The 15,500-nt window shown below is 50.0% G+C and overlaps 1 long non-coding RNA gene across 2 annotated transcripts; it reads left to right on the top strand.

The window, feature by feature from the left end:
• Window positions 1-1,131: 1,131 nt before the first annotated feature.
• Window positions 1,132-14,230, top strand: LOC134475863 (uncharacterized). 2 transcript variants are annotated; one of them, XR_010047192.1, is made up of 4 exons: window positions 1,132-1,270; window positions 10,939-11,147; window positions 11,389-11,474; window positions 12,412-14,230. It is a non-coding gene; the product is annotated as an uncharacterized LOC134475863 (long non-coding RNA). The 2 variants fall into 2 exon arrangements; XR_010047193.1 differs by lacking the exon at window positions 1,132-1,270 and adding an exon at window positions 10,305-10,460.
• Window positions 14,231-15,500: the final 1,270 nt, after the last annotated feature.

The following is a 15,500-nucleotide window of genomic DNA, read 5'->3' as shown; positions in this document are numbered from 1 at the left end:
CGGCGGCCACTCCTTCAGGGTCACAGGACACACAGGGCTCTGCTCTTCTTCCCTCCTTATTCTGCTGTTTGTCTTTAGGAGATTGCTATTTGCATGTTCCTTTTTAATACGTTAAAACAAGAAGAGGGGCCGAGGTCCGGGCTCAGCCTACACCTCCCGGCCTGTGTGGTCTGCGCAGGGCAGCTCTGCAGGCAAATCCACCCGGCCAGCGGCCAGCGGCTGTCCTGCCTCGGCCTGCTCTCACCGGGAAGCCAGCGCCTGGGGGACAGAGCTGCGTGAGCAGCGCGTGCCTGCAGCTCTGCCTTTTGCTCAGCTCCCGCAGCCCAGAGCCCAGCAGGATCTGAGGGCAGCAGGAATCCACCTGGGGCGGCTGATCCCAATCAGCTCGGCCTTCCCACCGGGTTGCTTCACTCCGGCATTTTAGCCCCATCCTTGGCCTTGGGGGCAGTTTGTCTTCTGTGCTTTCTTTTGATGGCACTCGCGGGAGTGTGGTTTATTCTACGTGGAAAACACTTCTCCGTGGTGAACACAGGGGGCAAAGCCACCAACCCAACCGCCAACAGGCTCCTGCCGTGACCTCCCCGAAGTCACAGATTTAAAACCAAAAACCAAAAACCAAAACTACATTAGACCCAGGACACCTACAAGTGTCTTTTCCAAAAACTCGGTTTTCTTGGAGTCAGTCAAGGTTTATGATATCTAACTTTAAAAAACAAATCCATGTTTATTAATTATTTATTTCTTTTTAACTGTCCGTTTTTAAAATCGTCATCCTCCCCAGGTATTTCATGAGGAAAGGATTCAGAGGCCGTTTCTTATCCCCATTTCCCACCACGGCTCTGGGCCGTGGCAGGGTTAGTTTTTCCCAGCGCGGGTTGTGGAGAAGGGGGAGACGGAGCTCTCAGTCCCTGGGATGAGACCCGGGTCTGTTCTCTGTACCTGCCCTGGCCCCACACAGTGTGACAAACACGCACTTTGCAGCTTTCAGGTGAAGCTCTTTGGAGGAGAGCAGAAAAGAGAATGCCAGCTTCTCCTCCCTCCTTCACGAGAAAATGCACTTTGGCGGTTGCAAACGTGCTGAGCTCATTCACGAAAATGAGAAAGCTCTGGGCGCCCTGGAAACCGCTCTGGCCTCAGAGCAGATGAAGGTTGAGCAGAGCAGAAGGCGGAGCCCTCGCTGGACAGAGCCACAGAGCCGGGAAGGCAGACGACACTCGTGTTCGCGGCTGCCGTGTGGCATCCCACGTCCTCCTCCTGTCATCGCCCGGGGGTGAGAGGTGCCCTGTCTGTCTGGAGGGCCCTGGGGATGTCCCCTGGCGCCTGTCATCTGGGGAAACTTTCCACCTGCACTTGGGGAGCAGGGCTTTATTCTGGGGGTTTATTTTAACTTTGGGGGGCGGGCACCGACCTGGTGACACCCCGGCTCTGGTTTTCACACCCGCTTCCCCAGCTGTGGGTTATTCTTACTTTCTCTCCCCCTTGTTCATTTCTTTAACGGTGAGGCCCCGAAGTGAGGCTGATCCAGCCCTGGGCCTCTGGACAGTGGCCCTTGGTGGGTTCGCCCTCCGAGCCGGGTCTCTGCCAGGCTGGTGCTGCTTTCAAAGCTCTGTGAGCGTCACTGAGGAATGTGCATGCTTAAAGCCTTTATTGGCTTTTTTAAAAAAGTCGTGCTCCAGGATTTCTGCATTTCCGGGAAGAAGGGGAGCTGGAAATGAGATCAAAGGCCAGCACCCCGTTTATCTGCCCACTCGAGCCCTGAGAAGGCTGCTTCTGTTTGGCAGGAGAGGGGGCATTTTTCTAGCCAAGGGGCATCTGTAGAGCTGTGGTAGGAGCCAGCCTGCCTCCCAGGGCTGGGGGACGTGTGAGGTGTGTGTGGGGTGTGGATTAAAATCCAGAAGAGGTGGGTCCCAAACCAGGGGGACAGGGCCTGCACCCAGCAGCTGGTTCATCAGAGGGGGAGTTTGTCTGTTCGCCCTCTGGGCCCATGGAGGGGAGGAGGAGGAGGAGAAGGACTGTGGAATACGTAAAGGAAGCGGAGGCCTCAGCTGGCTCTTAAAATCCAATTTCGAAAATAATAATAATAATAACCAGGAGATCGAGGGAGTACACAGAAGATGCGTGATAATCCCGTGGGCCGGCCCCGGGAGAGCGGTCATCACGGTGTACTGTCCACGTCCCTATAAAGCCAGAGATTAGAGAGACTTCAGCGAGCCCAGGAATGACCGACAAGTCAGGAAGAGTCCAGCAGGTTGTGAACCAGAACTGAGAATCTGGTTTTCAGATCCTGGAGTTTCCGCTTGGAAATCTGCCACCCAGCTCCCTTGATCTGCTTTTGGAATATATTTGGTGGCCGTGGATAGCTAGTTTGGGCATCTGTCCTTATGACATCTGTCTTGTCATAAACTTTGTACTGCATTCTTTTTTTAAAAAGTCGTAATACATTTTTGTGTTATGATAGTCCAGAGTATTTTTTAAAGATACATATTTTTTTCAGTTACCCAGATTTTTTCTTGTGTATTTACCATGAGATTCTAAAGGGGGAGGGAAGGCTGTGGACTCACTATAAAAAAAAACCCAAAGACTCCGATCGTTTCTAAATATCCTTTTCTTCAACCCTGAGAGAAATGAATTAAAAATTGGGTTTTTAAAATTCTCTATGACCTTTGCTTGCTTTTTTGGAATGTCCCTCGTGAAAAAGATCCATTATAACTTTTAACAACTTCCCCAGAGAATTCAAAACAAAAGATAAAAGTCCAGCTAAGTTCAGTCCCTCTGTAAATTCGTCCTAAGAGGTTACGCCCCTCCTGCCCCCACGTGTTTTGTGTTCCCCGTGGCATCTGAGGCCGCGTGGAAACCTGCTTTCTCTTTTGAACGCTGAGTGAGGGTCTTTGGCCGAAGACTGTGGGCAGATGTGGGTCAGATTGGCAGGGATTGCTGGGCTTCCCGCTTTAAGTTCCTGCAGTGAAGAGCTCGGGGCCGGCTGAGTGTTGACTGATTAGAGTTTCAAAGCTGAAGAGCAGGGAATTAAATTACTTCCAAGACTTGTCTTCAAAGCTCTCTCGTTCCTAGGATGGCAATTTACAGAATTTCCTAGTCCTTAGACAGAGCTCTCCTCTCCCTCTCTCTTAATAACCCAAGCACCTGATCGCTCAATAATACTTGAGAAGTTTTTGTAGTTTGTTTTGTAAAATGTCCAGCAAATCAAGAAGAGGAAGAGTCCCGCCCCCAACCCCATAACCCTACTGGTGAAACTTTCCTGCCTCTCTCTGAAAACTCCCTAAATCTGGGACCCGGCTTCCCTCGGCTTAATTCCTTGGGCTCCCAGGATAATTCAGGGAGCCCACCCCACCCTGGGCGCATTATCTTTAGCACAGGAATGCGCTGCTAAAATTCACTGTCTTTGTTACTCTGGGTTTGCCCATCCTTAATCATTTTTCTTTTTCTAACACAATCTTTAGATTTTTGCAATAAAGAGAAGAGGTGGAGTTTTAAAACAGCCCACCATTTCCCCGTATCTCTGTAATCATTTTCACTTTATCTCTAGTGTGAGGAATTTTAAATCTCCAGAAATATCCAGCCCCTCCTCTTTTCTTTCTTATGAAGTCAGTAAGTCTAAAAACAAAACAAAACTCCATGTAACAGGAAGTGGATACATTAGACCCATGTGTAGAAAATGTGGTCATCTAGAAATCAGTAAAATTTAACTTTGGTCCTGTAGAATTTTCCACTAATACTACGGTACTTAGTTCCTACAAAGTGTTGGCTTGGGGGTTAGAGTTCAGTGGCAGAATGAGCCTGGATCAGAAGGCACTGGGTTCTACTAACTCTGCAAGAAAACAAACAAAATAGCCACTTTGGGAGCTGGGCATGGTAGAGCACGCCAGTAATCCCAGCATTTCAGAGGCTGAGGCAGGAGGTTTTCTGTAAATTAGAGGCCAGCCTGGGCTGCATAGTGAGACCCTGTCTCAGAACAAACAAACACACACAACCACCCCCCAAAACCACTATGCCTACAGGTCTTTCCATGTATGGCATTTTTACATACGTTTATACAGACATAGATGCAGGCACAGGGAGGGTATTGAGAAAGTAGATTTGGAATCGAGATACTAAACCCACAGCACTTGAGCACTGGAAACCATACAGTTTTGTTTATTCTACCCCTGTAATTACATAAAGAGCTACTCAGGCTGAGAGAGCTACTTAGCTGGCTTCCAGATCCTTGGATTCTGAGGTGGGATTTGCCATATAATTTGACACTTAAGCTCAAGGGCTCGTGTTTCCTTATCTGTACATGAGACAGGAGTACCGGGGGAGGACTTGAAACTGTTAAACAGGTCCGATTCTGCAAGGGGGTCCTGGCGCACACAGCGGAGTCCAGGTGAGGAGGAGCCAGCCTGACTCTTACCAGTGGATCCGTCGGTGCAGGTCCTGGACAGGCATCAGGTTCTTGGCTGAAAGGCTGCATTTTGGTGGCTGAGTTTCCTGCCTGTGGCCTGTGTATTTTCACGAGCCTTAGATTTGCAAGAATCAGGTGGGTGTGGATTCCTTTAGTCCACCGGGCAGCAGACCTCGGACTCCCCGGATGGTCCTGTTTCCTGCTGCTGGGGGCCTCTTGGTCTCCATGTTTTGCAGTGTCTAGCTTTGCAGGAGTGGGAGTTCCCCCACCACTTACCAGGTCAGGCCGCACAGTCATGGTTTATCCAGCAGGGGTTATTAAAACGGGACTGCAGTCTCCAAGGGAAGGGCAATTTGCCCAACCTGCCTCTTCTAGAACCGATGGGATGTATTTTGCATGAATGGTGATGAATGCATGGTAATTTCGGAGGACGGCTTTTGCTAATTAATAAATCAGTCATACTGGCTCATCTTGGTAGATGGAACTCTAAAAGTTCGTTACCGAATTGTTCAAAACCAGGATCCCAAACACGCATAAAGCTTAGTGCTTTAAAGCGTTCTTTTTATGAAAGCAAACAGATAGGGTAAGACTTTCATTCAGTAATCAGCTGCTGACTGTGTGGAGGGCAAGAGCTACCACTGCAGTGCAGGCAGGATCCTAACCTAAGCCTCCTTCCCGGGCCATTTCACATTTACCAGCAGTTCCCCTCGATCCGGCTTTGGAAACTCAGACAGAAGTCCTGCACTCTCAGTGGGATTGCTGAAGGAAGTGTCAAATATCTTAAAACAACAACATAAAACTTCTCGGAGGCTCAGTGGAGGAGCCCGTGTGTGTGAGGCCTTGGGTTCCAGCATCGAAAAATTGCAAGAGCGGGCGGTCAGATGCTTCTCTGTTGTAAACCATCCGCACCGCACACGGTTCTGAAAGACACACAGCTGCTTGGTGTGGTGCACGCCCGTCATCACAGCTCTCTGGGAGGCTGAGGCAGGAGGGCTGCAAATTCAAATCCAGTCTCCACAGTTTGGCAAGACTGTCTGAATATTAAAGAAAAAAGATAAGAAGGGCGGGACTGTAGAGGCCCTGGGTCCATCTCCAGCGCCACTAAGGACAGGAAAACAAAACAAGACAAAACAAGAACACAAAAACAGGCGACACAGAAGTGTTTTCCTGCCCACAAGTTTAGTAGGGACAGAGCCACTGGAACCAGAGATCCCCAGATCCACAATCGTCTGTGTTTTCATACCGAGTCTAACAGGGCACATGTGCCCTTGCACAGAAAGCAGAAAGTGGCTTTTCAGAAATCCAATTGAAGCTCAGGGCAGCCACTCAGGATTTCTGAGTTCCGAGCAAGTCCAGTGCAAATCAAAGCCAAAATGCATTTTCCCAAGCTCTCTTGTGTTTTCTGTTGCTGTGAAGGCTTCTCCCTGAGACAGGGATTTCCTGAAAGTCTGCACACAAAGGAAGGTGGGCCCGAGCCCCAGAGCCCCAGCCCTGGACGGTTGACAGCCCGGATGTAAGGACACAGCCACGGAACGGTGCTGCTCCCCTGGCTGGGGGAGGCCACAGGTCACTGCTACACCAGGTGACGGGGACCAGAGGAGGCACCCGGCCCACACCGCCAGCCTCCCAGCATGCAGAGCCACCCGGTTCTTCTCGGTGGGTTAAGGCTTAGTGGGTGGGGACAGGAATGGCGGTGGATGGTGGGAGACGGGGCAGCGGAGGAAAAAGAGGGTTTTTTTCTAAGAAGTAAAATGAAGCTGGGCGTGGCAGGCTCGTCCGTCTTTCCAGCACTCAGGAGGCCGAGGCAGGAGGACCGATTGGACTTTGAGGCCAGCCTGGGCTACTAAGCATTCTCAAGGCCAGCCTACATTAGGGAGATCCAGTCTGAAAAAATTAATAGCAATAATAATAATAATATTAGCCGTTGCAAATCTCAACTGGTGCTTAGTATGGTTAAAAGTTTTTCTGTACACTGCCAGGTAGGTAAAGGTGCCCTGTTACCTGTTCCCCAGTCTCTTAAACTCCTTTATCCTCCTTCCTGAGGGCACTGGGTATTTTTGTTACTGTAAACTTTCATTCTGGTGAAGGGGGATGGTGAGACCAGTATGGGGTAGAATTAAGGGGCTCCCCATTCCGGGTGGGGAAGATTCTTGGATGGCGCGGCGGTGCCCCAGGCCTGTCTCCATTCCAATGCAGTTCCGGATCCTGGCCCTGGGGAGTGGAGAGGACAGAGAGGGGGGTGAGACTGTGTGGGGGAATGCAGTGCCATTTTTTCTTTTTATGGAATCATTTTTTCTTTTTATGGAATCTATGTTTCAGCACTCGGGAGGCTGAGACAGGCGGACTCTGCTAGTTCGAGACCAGGCTGTGCTACGCAGTGAGCTCGAGGCCAGCCTGAACTGCAGAGTGAGACCCTGTTTCAAAATGACAAAGAAATAAAAATAAGAAGTAAAACAAATCAATAGGAGAGATTCCCCAGGACAGTAAAGAGGCGTTTGTTTAAAAGATTTCAGAAGGAGGAAGATTATTATGAAAGCAAAGAGAGATGTGTTACTTTGTATCCTGCTCCTCTCTCGCGGTGTGACTCAGAACTGCCATCCTAGCCTGATGGGCCTGTCCTTCTAGAAAATTCCCTTCCCACTTAGGATCAGGGCCTGACCTGTCTCCGTTCACCGGCCGGCCCTGGGCCCCTTTTGGAGTCTGCCCCAGAACTCCATCATCTGGGTGCTCTGCAGAAGTTTCCAGAAGGCCCTGTGTTTCCATAGTAACCTGCAGCCCCCACTGTGTGCGGAACTCCAGGGCTGCAGTCCCGAGGGACAGGAGCCCCTGCCGGTCCTTCCTCTGCTGGAGTTCAGCATCTGTTTGTCAGTCGACACTGGATGAGGTCCGGGACCTGATCAGCCCCTGTTGAGAGCGCCTGGCAGCTACAGAATAAATGACACGCGTACGGGTCTCTCACATTATAAGGGTTTTTCTTATTTACCCTGTTATTCATCTTTTCTGCCTGAAATGACAGCCTCCTGAGGACATGTCTGATTCTGCTCATCCTCAGCGCTCAGAACAGTGCCTGGGACATAACAGCAGTCCCTTTTCTTTCTGTTGTGTGGGGCAGGATCACCCTGTGTAACCCAGGGTGACCTTGGCTTCGTGGGGATCCGCCTGCCTCAGCCTCCCGAGGCACCACCACACCCATTTAAAACTTATTTGCTGTGTGAATGAAGCGATCTGTTATATCCTAGCTCCTTCCTTTTTCCAATTATGATGAAGGGGGAAACTGAAACTCAAATGACTCAAACCAAAGCGTACTGGTCAGGGGACCTCGGTCTTGTGGGCAATGGTGACACTGCGTCGCGTGCATCACGTGTGGGGTTTGGCCTCAGGCGTCAGGCAGCGCAGCTTGGAGCTGGGACCTCCCTAATGCTCAGGACTACTTATTCAATATTCATTCAACTTACCAAAACTCCTTGAAAACATTCCTGAAAATGCTTGGCATCCCGAGGAATTGCTGAAATAAGAAATCCGTGATCGTAGCTGGTGGTGAGCTCAGGCAAGCCCGTAGCTTGCCTGTCATTCGCAAGGCCCTGGGTTCAATCCCAGCCCTGTCGCCCCAAATTATTTTGCTTTTGTCTTTCTCATCACGCTCAGAGAATTGAGCTCCTGACAGAACTAGCTGGACTTGACCTCAGACAAGGAATTCTCTTGCTTGCCGGCCTGGGGATTGAACCCAGGGCCTTTGCATCTCCAGACCTTTGTCATACTTATTTTGAGAGAGACTCAGTAAGCTGCTGACCTACCCAGGCTGGACTTGAACTCGTGACCTCACAGCGGTGGCCTTCCAGAGGGCTGAGAATCTGATCCTGTGCCACCAGGCCCTGCCCGGGAAGTTTTAAAAAGCTGAAGCACTGGGTTGTAGAACAGAGCAGGGTCCCATCCTGTGCCCGGTGCCACACGCCAGCCAGTGCACTCAGGGCAGAATAGGTGCTCAGTAAACGGTGGATGAGCAGATGAGTCTGGCTCAGCAACAGCCCTGTACGTGAGCTTCATTTACTTGTTTTCAGGGCGAACTGTAGATAGCATTTCCCATGGTGCAAAGTCACAGGGGAGTTTTTCTAGCTTCCGAATTGAACATTGAGGTGGTTGTTTCAACGCTGTGTGAGTATCGTCCTGCCGCGGGTTTGCTCACATGAAGCTGTCCCAGCAGGCAGCTGTGTGGGTAAACTGTGGCCGGGTTTTGGTAATGGAAAAAATAAGGAAAACACTCTTGTCCCTCTGTGTCCGCTGAAGGTTGGTCCCAGAATACCCTCAGACACTGCAGTGGCTGGTAACAGGCGGGCAGCTCAAACACCAGCTGGCTGGGTCAGCGTGGTGCTGGGCATGGACGGCCAGCTGAGGACGGTCGCCAGAATAAAAAGGAGACCGGGTTCTCCTAAGCGTTCCGGTTGTTTGGAGCCCTTGGTTTTCCCAGAGGAGCTGTCACGCCGGCTTCCTGATGTGAACTCTGCTGTTCTCATGGTTGGAGGAGCTCGGGACTCACTGTCCCTGAGGATGGCTGTGGTGCTGTCAGGGGCAGCCCTGGTCCTTACTTTGAGTGTTGATTCCTGATTCCAGTGCAGCCTGCTGGCACAGCTCTTCACCCGATGGCACAGACTTTCTAGTTCCCATCGCTGACCTTGGGGCCTTCCCGGCGCAGATCCGTGAAGCAGACCCGCATGAGTCGTTGTCATGGGCTTCAGGCCTCCAGTTGGACTCATGGGGGCACTGTCATGGGATCTGGGTCTTCAGCTGGACTCAGCAGGACATTGCTGTGGGATTTCCTTGGGTCTTTAGTGTGTGGACAGATTTCCTGCACTTTCCTGTGTTTAACTCCTTGAGCGACCATCATAAAATAATACTACAATGATGTGTCCTGTTTGTAACTGTTCTCCTAGCGGCCCTGACGACAACAGATCCCAAGATCCTCGCCGCTCCAATCCCGTAGGCAGTGCAGTGCAGGATTTGCATAGCATCTTTCTGCTTGCTTTAAATCATCTCTAGGTTACTTAGAATGTCTCGCAAAATGTGCATGTTACAAAAGTAGTCATTGTACTGTGTTGTCCAGGGAAAAATGACTACATATGTTTGATGTTCTCTTCCAAATATATATATGTGTACATGTGTGTACATAACGTGTTCATATATGCATATGTGTATAAACATGTTTATAGAAGAGAGATGTGCACAAAAGAAATTCCAGGAGTTGGCAACAAAATGTCAAAGCAATTAGAAAGTAAGACCCCTCCCCACTCTGAGACAGAGTCTCTGTGTAATTCAGGCTGGCCTTGAACTCACTATGCAGCCCAGGCTGGCCTCCAACCTGAAGTCTTCCTGCCTCAGCTTCCCTAGTGCTGGGACCACAGGCATGTGCCACCCTGCCTGAGGTGGATTTTTCCTTTGTTTGAAGCCGGAGGCCTCTGAGAGCAGGTTTAGGCCCTGGCAGAACAATGGTTTCTGGCCAATGCAGTCCAGGCCAACTAAGTCTCTTTTCTCAGTGTATTGGCTAGCTCTGGCTGTGTAACAAGTAACCCTAAATATGAGTGGCTTACAGCAAACACCTGGGTTTTTTTTGTTTTTGTTTTTTTTTTTTGGCTTTTTGAGATAGGGCCTGGTTATGTAGTTCAGGCTGGCCTCAAACTTGCAATAATCTGCCTGCCTCAGCCTACTGAGTGCTGGGATTACAGATGTGCACCAACATGCCTGGCTATTTATTTATTTAGTGGTGTCAGGAGTTTAATCTCGGGTCTTACACACTAGGCAAGTGCTCAACCACTGAGCATTGTTATCCCCTCCTCTCATTTGTTTATTTACTTATTTATTTAATTTACTTATTTATTTTTTTGACTTTTTCTTTTTTCTTTTTTTTGAGACAGGGCCTCACTGTGTAGCTCAGACTGGCCTCAAACTCACAAAGATCCTCCTGCCTCAGCCTCCCAAGTGCTGGAATTACAGACTTGTACCATGATGAAAAACAGAAAAGAAAAACAAATTTAAAAAAAAACAAGGGTAGTGGCTAAGTGCTTGCCTGGTAAGCACGAGATCCTGAGTTCAATTCCCGGTTCTCCAAAAAATGAAAACACAAGGGTGGGGGAGAAGGATGATAAAAATAATGGGGACAAGCTGGATGTGGTGGGGCCTGTAATCCCAGCCCTCGGGAGGCTGAGGCAGGAGGATCCTTGGGAGTTTGAGACCAGCCTGGGCTACAAAGTGAGCTCAAGACCAGCGTGGACTGCATAGTGAGACCCCGTCTCAAAAAGACAAAAACAAAAAAAATAATGGAGACATGCAACAGAGATAGATCAATGCTCCACCATGAATATAATCATAATGCACCAAAACAGGTGCCAATAAAGAATTAAAAAATTCTCTTAAACTGGTAGGAAGTAAAAAAATAAATAATAGCTTTGATGACAGTTGTTGTGCTTCAGTGATCTTTATACGCTGGGATGAACATGGGGTCCACGATTTTGTACATAAAGCCGGATGCCACACCCTGCCTCTAACAGATGGCGACAGAAGAAGAGCATGAATTCTGTCATCTCAGTAATTGGGAGGCTGAGGCAGGAGGATCGCTGGGTGTTCAGGCCAGTCTGGGCAAGACAGCGAGAAAAGCACGGCAGGAGTATCAGGGAAGCCCGCAGCTGCGACTCCTCAGAGGGTCCTGGGGGAAGGCTGTCACCCGGTGCCTGGATCTTGGATGTTTCCCTCCTGAGAGGTAAGAAATCCCTGCCTGTCATTTAAGCTCCCCCCTGGGCTGTGGTCATTCACAAACCCAGACTAAGGCACGTGTGAGACACTTCCTCACTCCTAAGTCTAACCCCCAGCACCCATCAGAGTGGGCAGAGTTAGTCACAGGGGGTGGGAACCCCACCCGAGGCGAGAAAGTGATTTCACACCACACCAAGTTTTCTCTTTTTTTCCTTATGCAAAAAACCTTTGCACACTTCCGGCCTCAGGGACGGAAAGAGTGAAGGAGCTGCGTGGATTAGCAGGAAACAGCAGAATAGTCAAGAAATAATAAACGAGGTCTTTTTTAAAGCAGGTATGACTCACACGGTCTCCTTTTGAACAACCTAGTTGTTCTTTGGGGCGGGACCATCTCTGCGGTCAATAAAGCCAGGAAACACAATCCCCTGGCCTGGGAAGTCTGCGGTGCCTGCTGGCATTTTTCAAAGGGCTGCCACGGTGAGAGAGAGAAGAAAACCAGTTTGACTGTCCCCAGCCCACCGTCTGCTGTGAAGCTGTGTCCACGACCACAGCTGTGTCCAGCTGTGTCCTGCACCCGGGTCAGGAAAGCTCTTGAGGTCCACAGTCTCCCGCAAACCCCAGCATCACCCTCAGGGGTAACTTCCAGGGACGGGGTGCAGCCAGGTGGGCGGCGGGCTCATTGATTCGCCCTGATTCTTGTGGTGCAGAGCAGATGCAGTCACTAAGGGCTGGAGACCTGGTGAAAAGTAGCCAGAAAAAGAAAAAAGAAAAAGAAAAATACGGAGACAAAAAGCATCCCAGGCTCTGGGGTCTCCTGGCCCTGCCCCACAGGGTAAGGCTGTGACAGTGGCTGTTTATAGTCAGTGACAGATGTTCTGCCCTCAGGAAATCCCAACCGCAGCTATTGCTCAGTGTGGGGCCGGGGCAACTGTGTAATTGAGAAGTTATTTATTCTGCTTTCTTATTGATACATCGTGGGTTTTTTTTCTCATTCCCACTCAGCATTCAAGATGTTTCTTGACTTCAAAGTCCTAATTTTTCAGCAAAGAGATTTTGTGGTTTAAAACACCCCTAGCTGCGGAGTGTGGTGGTGCAGTTCTCTAATTCCAGGGCTCAGGGAGGCTGAGGCAGGAGGATTACCCATTGGATGGATTCCCGATTGTCAAAAGATAAAAGAAGCTGTCGATCAGTGTGAGGTCCTAGGTTAAAGCCCTGGTACCCAGGGAGGGCACTTCCTTGCCCCTTTTTTCTTATTTGTGCTTGTATTATAGCTGAGGAGCCCGAATCTCACCTCTACACTGTGTACCACACTAGCTGATGTCCCAGACAGCTGGTCACCACCGTCTCTTGATGTTATGTGGGCAGAATGGAAAGCTGATGGCTGGCTGATCCTCGTCACAGAGAACAAATCTTCCCTCTGTGAGCACCTTCCAGTGGAGCTTTAAATGCTTTAAAGTTACAAGGATTAAAAGAAAATCCCAAAACAAAAAACCCAAGCCTGATGGGATGAGGAACTGTTTACCTCCTCCACCTTCTGTGGGGAAATTGTTCATGAGTCCCTTTAAGGAGATACAGATGTAATGTGAGGGCCAGGGATATAGCTCGGTGGCACAAGCCCCTCTCTGGCGAGGTCTTGAGTTCGATTCCTGGCACCAAAAGTTTAAAAAAATTTAAGAATGTGCAATTAACACCTTGCTAGGGCCAGGGATTTAGCTCAGCGGTATAAGTGCCTGCCCTGCAAATACACAGTCGTGAGTTTGATCCCCGGTAAATAAATTAAACAACCTGCTAACTTAGTAACAGAGATTGCTTTTCAGTTTCCTGTTTAGCCCGATGGGGTAGTGGGTGCACTGTGATCCCAGCACTCAGGAGGCCGAGGCAGGAGGATCACTGTGAGTTGGAGGCCAGCCTGGGTGATACAATGAACTGAAAACATGCCTAAAGCTACATAGCGAGCCTGTCTCAAAAACAGAACCAAAACCAAATTAAATTTCTCCCTTTAAAATTCCCAGGCTCACTGATTAGTTTTTCTCTCTAGACAGAGCATTCTAAACAATGCCCAGCACACATTAGATAGTCAATGAAAAGAAACTCCTGAATGACTGTGTAGTACCCGGTAAGGTTAAAATGTAAACCGCCCTACTGATCAGAGTCTATCTAATCAGGCAGAGTTATCGGCAACAATTAATGGCCACCCCGTGGTGTAAGTCCATGTTGTACACAATCCTTTTTTGGGCTGGGCATGGTGGTGCAGGCTTGTAATTCCAGCACTGTGGGAGGCTGAGGCAGGAGGATTGCAGGGCGGAACCCAGGCTGGGTTACGGAGCAGCTTGGTGCAACCCTGTGCCAAGAAAACAAAACATTTCAAAAGGGCTGGCGGCAATGGGGTCACTGGGGACCTCTTGGCTGGCTCGCTGCTCCTTCCCCACTGTGGGGACCTGGGGGGTTCCCTGCACCTCCTCCCGGGGGACCTTGAACTTTGTTCTTTGTCTGCAGCGGGAAAAACTGCAGAAAGCCTGTCTTTCAGCCAAGTCCTGGCCACCAAAACCTGGTGGTGGCCGGGGCCAGAGGCTCCTGCTCCTGGGCTGCCGTGGGGGAGGAGAGATTCCTGGGGACCCTAGCTGGCCGCTGGCCCCAGGGTCACCCACTGGCTGCACAGTTGTTATTTTGCTTTTGGGGAGGGGGTACAGCATGATTCCCCTCTGCTTCCATTAAACACACACACACACACACACACACACACACACGCCCCTGTCTCTCCTTGGCACTGGAATTAGACCTCCAAACCCTCTGTTATCAGGGAAACAGGCCTTGGAGGCGCGGCGAATTCCCTGATAAACAGGTCGCCTGTGCCCGTTCCCCTAACGATGTCAGCACAGACGACCAACTTGCCACGGTGGGCCTGGGTGGTGCCGTACCTTGATCCTCCTTCCCCAAACTCCTGGTTCTGTTTTATGAATCGTACCGTCCTCCCGGTGATTACTTAGATTGTGTGCCCCGCCTGCTCTGCATTTTAATCTAAGTGTAACTGCAAAGAAAAAATGTAAATCTCTTCTATTCACTTTCAAAAGAAAATAAATGGATTTTTACGGCCTAAGGACCTGTTCGTTACCAATCATTTACCTTTCTTGGGAAGAGCAGTCTCTGTACCAATATGCTGGGGTGCGGCCTTTATTCTCCTCCTCTTCCCCTGCCTTGGTAAATCTGCCTTCATCTCTGCTGATAGGGGCAGCTGATCATAGGCAGAACCAGGATATAATTAATAGCGTTAAACAGAAAGCCAAGGTGGATGGAGAAATGGCAGGAGCATCCCTGTGTTTAAAACAAATCAGGACAAACAAACCTCAGACTGGGATTGCGTGCAACGCATTGTTTTTTTTTTTTTTTTTTTTTGGTCTTTTTCCTTTTTATCCTTCCCTCAGGGATCGAACTCACAACTGCCTGCTTGCAAGGAAGGCGCTTATGCCGCTGAACTAAATCCCCAGCCCCAGTGATTGCTTTCAAGACACCCCAAATGCAGACACCCACCCCGGTCATGGTTATGGATTAAATGGCACTGCAGAGCAGGCTGACCGGGTCTCTTGGTTCTCACCAGTTTAAGTCCAGATAGTAATCGGGGCTGTGTATGGTGACCTTGTTTAAATCGTGCTAATGACTGCTTACAGGACAGCAACAGCGGGGCGACTTAAACGTTTGCTTGAAGAAGGAGTTAAAAAAATCTTACACCAAGGTCCGAAATGTGCAGTTTCTCTCAGGGCTCCCTGAGGGGGTGGGAAGGCTGCTTCAGAAGACGGCCAGGAGGGGCCTGCGTGGTCCCCGGCCAGTGTGAGTCCTGGGCACACGCAGATCCTGCTCTGGATAAACCGTTCAGCAGGACGAGGAGCAGGGGTGACCCCTGGAGACCTAGAGAGGGAGGCTGGCCAGGCCAGGTGGCACCCACCTGTCATCTCAGCACGCAGGGGGCCGAGGCAGGACAATCTCTGCAAGTGTGAGGCCAGCGTAGGCCACATAGCAAGACTGTCTCAGAAACAAAATGAGGGCCAGGGATGTAGCTCAGCAGTGTCCCACCTGCCTGGCGAGTGCAGTGTCATGATTTCTGTTACCAAAGAAACAAACAAAAACAAAACAAAAAAATCAAAAAGAGGGAAGCTTTGAGGAACAGGCACTGGAGTGACACCTGCCTGCAGGGAGGCCTGATGGACCGCAGCGTTTTGGGGGCCTTTTATGAAGTGCTCTTTGCTTTACGGACGCAGCACATGACTGGGGTCAGATGAGGCGCCCGTGCGCCAAGCTTTACCTTCGCCACTGCTTTCGGGGTCCCAGGGCTTGGTACCTCACTGTAGTCACTCTTTGATTTATG

This window comes from Cavia porcellus, unplaced genomic scaffold (genome assembly GCF_034190915.1).
Source record: "Cavia porcellus strain 051 isolate PalLab524CR breed Dunkin Hartley unplaced genomic scaffold, mCavPor4.1 scaffold_5, whole genome shotgun sequence".
Classification (NCBI taxonomy): domain Eukaryota; kingdom Metazoa; phylum Chordata; class Mammalia; order Rodentia; family Caviidae; genus Cavia; species Cavia porcellus.
The sequence above is the reverse complement of the archived record's forward strand: the minus strand, read 5'-3'. Positions and strand labels throughout refer to the sequence as shown.